This window comes from Euprymna scolopes, chromosome 46 (genome assembly GCF_053919585.1).
Source record: "Euprymna scolopes isolate OS-2025 chromosome 46, ASM5391958v1, whole genome shotgun sequence".
Taxonomy (NCBI): domain Eukaryota; kingdom Metazoa; phylum Mollusca; class Cephalopoda; order Sepiida; family Sepiolidae; genus Euprymna; species Euprymna scolopes.
In genome coordinates this window covers 128440348-128449008 of record NC_136527.1, presented here as the reverse complement: position 1 = coordinate 128449008, position 8661 = coordinate 128440348, and the positions used below count along the sequence as shown (strand labels likewise).

General features: G+C 30.7%; 2 protein-coding genes across 3 annotated transcripts in view; one reads left to right on the top strand and one right to left on the bottom strand.

The window, feature by feature from the left end:
* Window positions 1-8661, top strand: part of LOC145271258 (beta-lactamase domain-containing protein 2-like) — a 376845-nt gene that overhangs the window by 103110 nt on the left and 265074 nt on the right. The window lies entirely within an intron of this gene.
* LOC145271260 (uncharacterized) overlaps window positions 1-8661 on the bottom strand; it is a 48460-nt gene that overhangs the window by 34098 nt on the left and 5701 nt on the right. The window lies entirely within an intron of this gene.

Below are 8661 nucleotides of genomic sequence, written 5' to 3'. Positions count from 1 at the left end.
ATTGTTAGAAAGATCGATCTCTCGGATAAAAAATATCTAAAAAATGACCAAAAAGATTAATTCTGTGCTGGTCACCTGGGCTGCTTTTTACAAGGAGGAGTCTATTTTTGCGTCAACATTTTTGCAACTCCTTGTTTTCGTTGGATTGACTGCCCTTAATTTGAATGCTGTGGGTAAGATGCCAGCTTTTTTCCTTTCTTTTCCACTTTCGCCCCAAGGCTTCTGGTTCAATCCTGCCTTCCTACCAAAACCTATTGTTTATAATTTTAAAGACTTGGTTCATATTAAAAGCTAATATTTATAATTTTAAAACTTTTTTTTTTAAGAAAAGCTAATATTTATAATTTCAAAGACTTGGTTCTTATGAAAATCTATTATTTATAATTTTAAAGACTTGGTTCATATTAAAAGCTAATATTTATAATTTTAAAACTTTTTTTTTTAAGAAAAGCTAATATTTATAATTTCAAAGACTTGGTTCTTATGAAAATCTATTATTTATAATTTTAAAGACTTGGTTCATATTAAAAGCTAATATTTATAATTTTTAAAACTTTTTTTTTTAAGAAAAGCTAATATTTATAATTTTTAAGACTTGGTTCTTACAAAAAGCTAATACTTATAGTGTTTAAGACTTGGTTCTTATGAAAAACTAATATCTATAGTTTTCAATTAATAGTTTTTATAATTTTGGTCATACAAAAAGCTAATGTTTAGAAGTTTTAAAACTTGGCTAATATTTTTTGGTTTCTATAAAAATCTAATATTTATATTTTTATGACTCGGTTCCCATGTAAAACTAATATTTATAGTTTGTAAAACTTGGTTCCTATAAAAAGCTAATATTTGGTTCTTACAAAAAGTTAATATTTATAATATTTAAAACTTGGTTCTTACAAAAAGCTAATATTTATAATTTTTAAAACTTGGTTCTTACAAAAAGCTAACATTTATAATTTTTAAAAGTAATTCTCATGAAAATTTAATATTTATAATTTAAACGACTTGGTTCTTACAAAAAGCTAGTATTTATAATTTATAAAACTGGGTTCTAATGAAAAGTTAATATTTATAATTTTTAAGACTTGGTTCTTATAAAAAACTAATATTTATAATTAAAAAAACTGGGTTCTTATGAAAAGCTAATATTTATAATTTTTAAAACTTGGTTCTCATAAAAAGCTAATATTTATAATTTATAAAACTGGGTTCTCATAAAAAGCTAATATTTATAATTTATAAAACTGGGTTCTCATAAAAAGCTAATATTTACAATTTATAAAACTGGGTTCTTATGAAAAGCTAATATTTATAGTTTTGAAGACTTGGTTCTTATGAAAAACTAATATCTATATTTTTCAAGTTTCAATTTATAGTTTTTATAAATTGGGTCATATAAAAAGCTAACATTTATAAGTTTTAAAACTTGGCTAATATTTTTTGGTTTCTATAAAAATCTAATATCCATATTTTTATGACTTGGTTCCCATATAAAACTAATAGTTACAGTTTGTAAAACTTGGTTCGTATAAAAATCTAACATTTATAGATTTTTACAATTTGGGTCCTATAAAAAGCTAAAAAATATAAAAAAAAATAAAAATAAAAAGCTAATATTTATAATTTTTAAAACTTGGTTTTTATGAAAAGTTAATATTTATAATAGACTTGTTTCTTACAAAAAGCAAATATTTATAATTTATAAAACTTGGTTCTTATGAAAATCTAATATTAATAATTTTAAAGACTTGGTTCTTATAAAAAGATAATATTTATATTTTATAAAACTGGGTTCTAATAGAAATAACCAAGTCTTAATAATTATAAATATTAATTTATAATTTTTAAGACTTGGTTCTTACAAAAAGCTAATATTTATATTTTTAAAGACTTGGTTCTTATAAAAAGCTAATATTTATAATTTTTAAAACTTGGTTCTTACAAAAAGCTAATATTTATAATTTTTAAAATTTGGTTCTTACAAAAAGCTAATATTTATTATTTTTAAGACTTCGTTCTTACGAAAAACTAACATTTATAGTTTTTAAGTTTCAATTTATAGTTTTTATAATTTGGGTCATATAAAAAGCTAACATTTATAAGTTTTAAAACTTGGTTAATAATTTTTGAGTGTCTATAAAAATCTAATATTTATATTTTTATGACTTGGTTCCCATGTAAAACTAATATTCATAGTTTACTCCTATAAAAACTTGATTCTCAAAAAAATCTTACATTTATAGATTTTTAAAACTTGGATCCTATAAAAAGCTAATATTTATAATTTTTTAAACTTTATTTTTATGAAAAGTTAATATTTATAATTTATAATGCTAAAGACTTGTTTCTTACAAAAAGCTAACATTTAAAATTTATAAAACTTGGTTTTTATGAAAATTTAATATTTATAATTTAAAGACCTGGTTCTTACAAAAAGCTAATATTTATAATTTATAAAACTGGGTTCTTATGAAAATCTAATATTTATAATTTCAAAGACATGGTTCTTACAAAAGCTATTATTCATAATTTATAAAAATTGGTTCTTATGAAAATTAAATATTTATAATTTTTTAAACTTTGTTTTTATGAAAAGTTAATATTTATAATGTTAAAGACTTGTTTCTTATAAAAAGCTAATATTTATAATTTATAAAAATTGGTTCTTATGAAAAGCTTTTATTTATAATTTATAAAAATTGGTTCTTATGAAAATTTAATATTTATTATTTTTAAGACTTGGTTCTTATAAAAAACTAATATTTATAATTTTAAAGAGTTGGTTCTCACAAAAAGCTTATATTTGTTGCTTTTAAGACTCGGTGCGGATGTTTGAAGTTAAAAAAAAACAAGGTTAATCCATGTCACTGATATGAGACTCATTATTCTTCGTTACTCGACATTCAGGCGGGATTAAAACTCACTTAATACCCGACTAATTTAATCCTCAACTCATTAGGTTAACTGCTGTATTTAATTTGCCAGACGTACAGTTTCATAAAAATTTGTCACAGACACATTTAGCTCGATTAATAATACAGCGTGCCCCCCCTCTCAAAAAAACAAAAGCTAAATGGCGGCCATCTAGAACATATGCTGTAGAACGGAGAAAAAAAGGCCAAAGACCCTAGTGTTTTGATGTGATGTTTTGAATATAATAAACTAGTTATGACCAAAGTTTCATTTCATTCGGACAAAACACTAAGAAACGGGGCCTAATTAGAGTTGGGGCCCGATTTTTTTTGTGTATCCCAAACTAGCCTAGTTTAGGATGCAAAAACAGGTAAATAAAGTTAAATTTCCCTTAACTTCAACTTGCGATATCTTGTTTATTTTGGGGGTTATTTTGATAAGAGTTTTGATTTAAATAAAATTTAATCTTTTTGCTTTATAGATATTGAGTCCTGTATCCACATTGGAAACTCTTGTGATTAGGTCAGTTCAGTGTATAAAGAAATAATTTTGGGTTTTCCTTTCGATAAATAATGCTCTCTCAATATGTTTAATGCTTTGCAGCCGTCGTCCAGGGCTTCTCTTATTACCAATGATAGACTTCAGTCATCTAAACACGGTATTAATTCCGCAAAGACAGTTGCATTCTTTTCAATGAAGTCGGGGTCGTTTCTGTTTTCAGGTTGTGTTTCTAGTTCTTTGTGTAGCTTTTGGATTCGTAGATATCCCAGAAATTTAACTTGCCACAATTCGAATTTTGATTCAGATCCATCGAAATAAAGACGCACGCTTGGCGCATAACCTTTAGAAGTGTAAGCCATTTTGAGTTTCAGAACAGTTTCAGATGGTTCGCTGTTACACACAAGTCCTGGGAGGGGACCTGTTTGTAGTAGACAGTTCCACAGAACAAAATATTCTTACCGTGTCGAAACCCGGGAAAGAACATGTGAAATTGCTCCAGAAAAGGTTTAATATTTATGAAGCAATTCTGGTTTCTGATTGGTTGGTAGCAGAAGGTAGTTAATTTGATTCGTCAGTTCTTAGCAGCATCGTTTATAAATAGAATCGTCCGACTGTGTGGGATCATACCCCCATTACTCCTCCAAAATATTGCAACACTAGCAAGGGTACCCGGCGATGCCCGGGTGTTCAGAGGTGTGCTTTTGAGTAAATCAAAACAAAGGACGTTGCCCGGATGTTTGAAGTAAGTAGGAAGGATTTAACCCGAAGCCTTGAGGCGAGTTGGAAATTAAAGTGTGAAAAAAAAAAAAAAACATGGAGGGGTGAGGGTCTTTTGATAACATTTATATATTATAAAAAACTATATTTTAAAATTATTGTCCATGACTTAATGTCTATTTCAATAAAAACATTGTTTTCAAAACGATCGTATAAGTTATTGGCTTTATATATATATATTAGTATTTCAGCACGGCTTTGCCCAGCATGAGTGCCCGGCGTTTATGCTGTTACGACCACCGCCAAACCGGAAGCGACATTTTTTAAAATTAAGGCTAGACAATCTAAAGGAGAGGATAACTTTAAAAAATATCGGCGAAAAAAGTGACCCCCTCCCCCCCGTAGAAAAGTACCTAGTTGAAGGGGAAGATATTAATGTTTTTAGCCAATTTTTCAATATTTGTCGTATAAAAGGTCGAACTTTAAAACGATACTGATCTTGGTAAAATCCGTCGCCTCTATTGAAAGTTTAAGGCAGACATGCAAACAGACATACATACATACATTTATATATTGGTAACTAAAAATTTTCGACCCAAAACTGATGAAAAAGCTTATCTCTGAATACACTTTATGTAAAATTTCAAATATTTAGACCAGAAATTGTCTGAGTAATTTGGAAGAGACCGCAGAGATCTTGGTAAAATCTATTGAAAGTTTAAGGCAGACATGCAAACAGACATATTTATATTGGTAACTAAAAATTTTTAAATTATTGTCCATGACTTAATGTCTATTTCAATAAAAACATTGTTTTCAAAACGATCGTATAAGTTATATAATAGATGCTGTTACCTTTATGGCTGCTATTTGTATTTCGTTACATCTTGGTCTTCCAGGGATCGCTTCTAAGTATTTCTGATTCTTTTTTATTAACCCAGTTGCTCCTATCACAAGCGGTATAATGTTTATTTCTTTCAGAGACCATGTCGTTTTTAGATCATTTTTTACGTTCCTGTAGTGTGAGTTCTCATATGCATAAATAACATTGATTTTTTAAAGCAAGAATATGCACACACTTCACAAGAATGTGTTTTTTTCCCAGTGTGAGTTCTCATATTTAGCATTTCATGGATGTGTATGTTGAGCAAAAAAAAAAAAAAGTGGTAGTAGGAAGGCAGGCTCGAACCCGTACCGCAAAGAAGGAAAACAACAGGAACAAAAAACCTTACGTCTTTGCTGTTACGATCACTGCCAAACAGGAAGTGATGTAGGTTTAAATTAAGACTAGACAATCGAAAGGAGAGGACGACTTTAAAAAATATCGTCGAAAAAAGCGAGCCCCTTCCGCCCCCATAGAAAAGAGGACGACTTTCGCAAAATATTGGCGAAAAAAGCAACACCCCCTGTAGAAAAGTGCCCAGTTGAGGGTGAATATATTAATATTTTTAGTCAATTTTTCGATATTTGTCGTCTGAAAGGTTGAACTTCAAAACGATACTGATCTTGTAAAAATCCGTCGCCTCTGTCAAAAGTTTTAGGCAGACATGCAAACATACATACATACATACAGATACTTTTATAGATATACTAGCATGGGTGCCCGGCGTTGCCCGGGTATTTGAAGGTGTACGTTGAGCAAAAAAAAACGGTAAATTTTTTTTAATTTTGACCCCTATTATGACCCCTTAAAATTTATGGTTTTGGGCTCAAATAAAGTTATTAAGTTAGATCCATGTCCACGGAACCTATATCTAAAATTTCAAGTGTTTAGACCCAAAATTGTCGGAGGAGTTTGGTAGAGTTCTTAAAGGGCAAATCGTTTAACTTTGGCCCTTTAATCGCCAAATTTTTGGCCGAAAACGGATCACATCGATTTTCCCAAATCTTAGTACACTGTATATCAAATTTCGAGTCTGTAGACTAAAAATTGACAGAGTTATTGCGTATGGAAATGTACACACACAGACAGACAGACACACACACACACACAGACACTTTCACTTTTATAGCTAGGCAGGGGAGGGTAGAGTGGTAAACTTAGATATATCTAAAGTTTTTGACAAGGTATGGCATGATGGTCTACTCAGGAAAATCAGATCATACGGTGTCACTGGAAGAATACATAACATAATTAAATCCTTCTTAAGTAAGAGAAAAATCCAGGTTGTCCTCGATGGTGGTACATCTAAACAATAATATATAAATGCGAGTCTACCTCAGAGGTCTAGACTTAGACCTTTATTATTCCTGATATTCATAAATGACCTCCCTGATAAAAATGTTTCGGAGATGGGTATATTTGCTGATGACACCACTCTCTATAGCAGGCATGCGGGGAAAACAAATGAACACATATCTAAGCAAATGCCAGAAACACTAGAGGATGACCTCCAATCTGTAGTGGAATGGGGACAAAAATGGATGGTCACATTCAATACTGCTAAGACTAAACTTGTTTCCTTCAATAATTACAAGAAACCTCCTCAACCACGAATAGCTACGGCTAAAGATATGTTACCTGAAAGTACTTTTTCAAACTCCTCGGCTTAACGTTCTTAAGTACTTCCTTGCCTCTGAGATGGGTATATAGGCTCATAACACCACATTCTATAACAGACACAACAGGAAAACAAATGAACACATAGCTAAAGAAATGGCAAAAACACTAGAGGATGACCTCCAATCTGTAGTGGAATGGGGACAAAAATTGATGGTCACATTCAATGCTGCCAAGACTAAATTTGTTTCCTTCAATAATTACAAGAAACCTTCTCTGCCACCAATAGCAATGGCCAAAGATTTATCATTCAAAAGTACTTCTTTAAATTGCTTGGTTTAATGTTCACAGGGAAGAGTCGAAACATACATTGAGAGCATTGCCAAGGCTGCTGCAAAGAAGGTGGGCTCTCTCTACCGTGCTAGAAAGTTACTTACGCCTGAAAGTATCCTGTACCTCTATAAAGCCACTATTCGCCCATGTATGGAGTATTGTTGTCAAATTTGGGCTGGTGCATCTGCTACTAGTCTCTCGCTCCTAGACAAGGTTCAAAAGAGAGTCGCCAACCTGAACTGTCATCTAAACTTCAGCCTCTGTCCCATCGACGAAACGTTGCATCCCTCTGCCTGTTCTACAAGTATTTTAGTGGTGAATAAGTACCCTCTTCTGTTTATTAAATTGTTAGGTGAAAGTATAGAATAGTTACAAAACGCCATGTTAAGAATGGCTTTCTAAATAACATTATTATTTTAGCACGGTACTTTCTCTGCGTAAGTACCATGTTTTGTTTATTAAATTGTTAGGTGAAAGTACGGTACTAATGCAGAGAGTGATCCGTGCGGAAATAATAACGTTATTATTTAAAAAAATATTTATTCATGGCGTTTGGTTTGGTTGTTTTGTAGAGGAAAATTGTTTTTGTTTTTGCAGAACAGGGTTGAGTTTTGCAAAGAGAAAAGGGGGAAAAAAAAACAAACAATAACACCAATATTTAATACATTTTAGGTCAGGAAACCTGAATCTTCAGCCAGCTACATTCAACTAGTTTGAATTCTGTTGTAGATGCGGTTGTCGTACCAGATTCATAATTCTTTCTATTATGGCCGTTGTTTAGGAAGTTTAGCCAAGAATTCCATATCCCCCCCTCCACTGACTGGAATGGTAAAATTGTGCACAGCATTCAGTATTTCACGAAAAACACCCGTCTAGCTAAAACCACTGTCAATAATTTTCCCAACTCTTTATCTGTGCCGAAATCAAAATGCAGATTCCATAAACAATGCTTCTTTCTTAGAAGTGCACACCTTCCGTTTGCCTGTTTCCCACCTGACTACAACTTGGATGTCTTCAAGTCCAACATAAACAAATTCCTGATAATCCGCCTTCTTAAGTAATCCAATTTATCAAATCTCCATTACTAACAATTGCTACGATATTATCCCATTGATTACTGTACACGCAATAACCCTTATCCTTGAGTAGCCTCTGGGCCTTGATAAGTAAAAAAAAAAAAAAGCCATTCTTATTAGGGTGTTTTGTACCTAATCTGTATTTTAACCTTACAATTGAATAAAAAAAACATAATAAAACTTTAATTAAACGTGGAAATACGATTTAAAAAATAGCGCGGACCACTCTCTGCTTAGCACGAAATATTATTTAAGCAAGTTACCAATCCGTAAAATTTATTCGAAAAAAAATGTACTTTTATCAAACAGTTTATAGTGTTTATAATAAAAAAAGTTCATATTTTCTTATATCGAAAAATCAAAAAAAAAAATGAATTAAAAAATTAAAAAAAAAAACAACTCTGACTCAAAAAGCAAGCGACAAACTTTTTTTTTGCCTGATATAATAAAGAAAAAATGTTTAAATTAAAAAATTTGGAAGATAAACAAATGAATTATGTTTTTTTTTGCTTTTTTTTACTTATCGAGTAAACAGAAAATGAAATCTTCTAGTTCGTTTCGTCAATTCGTGGGTGTAAAATGAATCGAACCGGAAGTTCAGTTCTATCAACAAAACAGGTT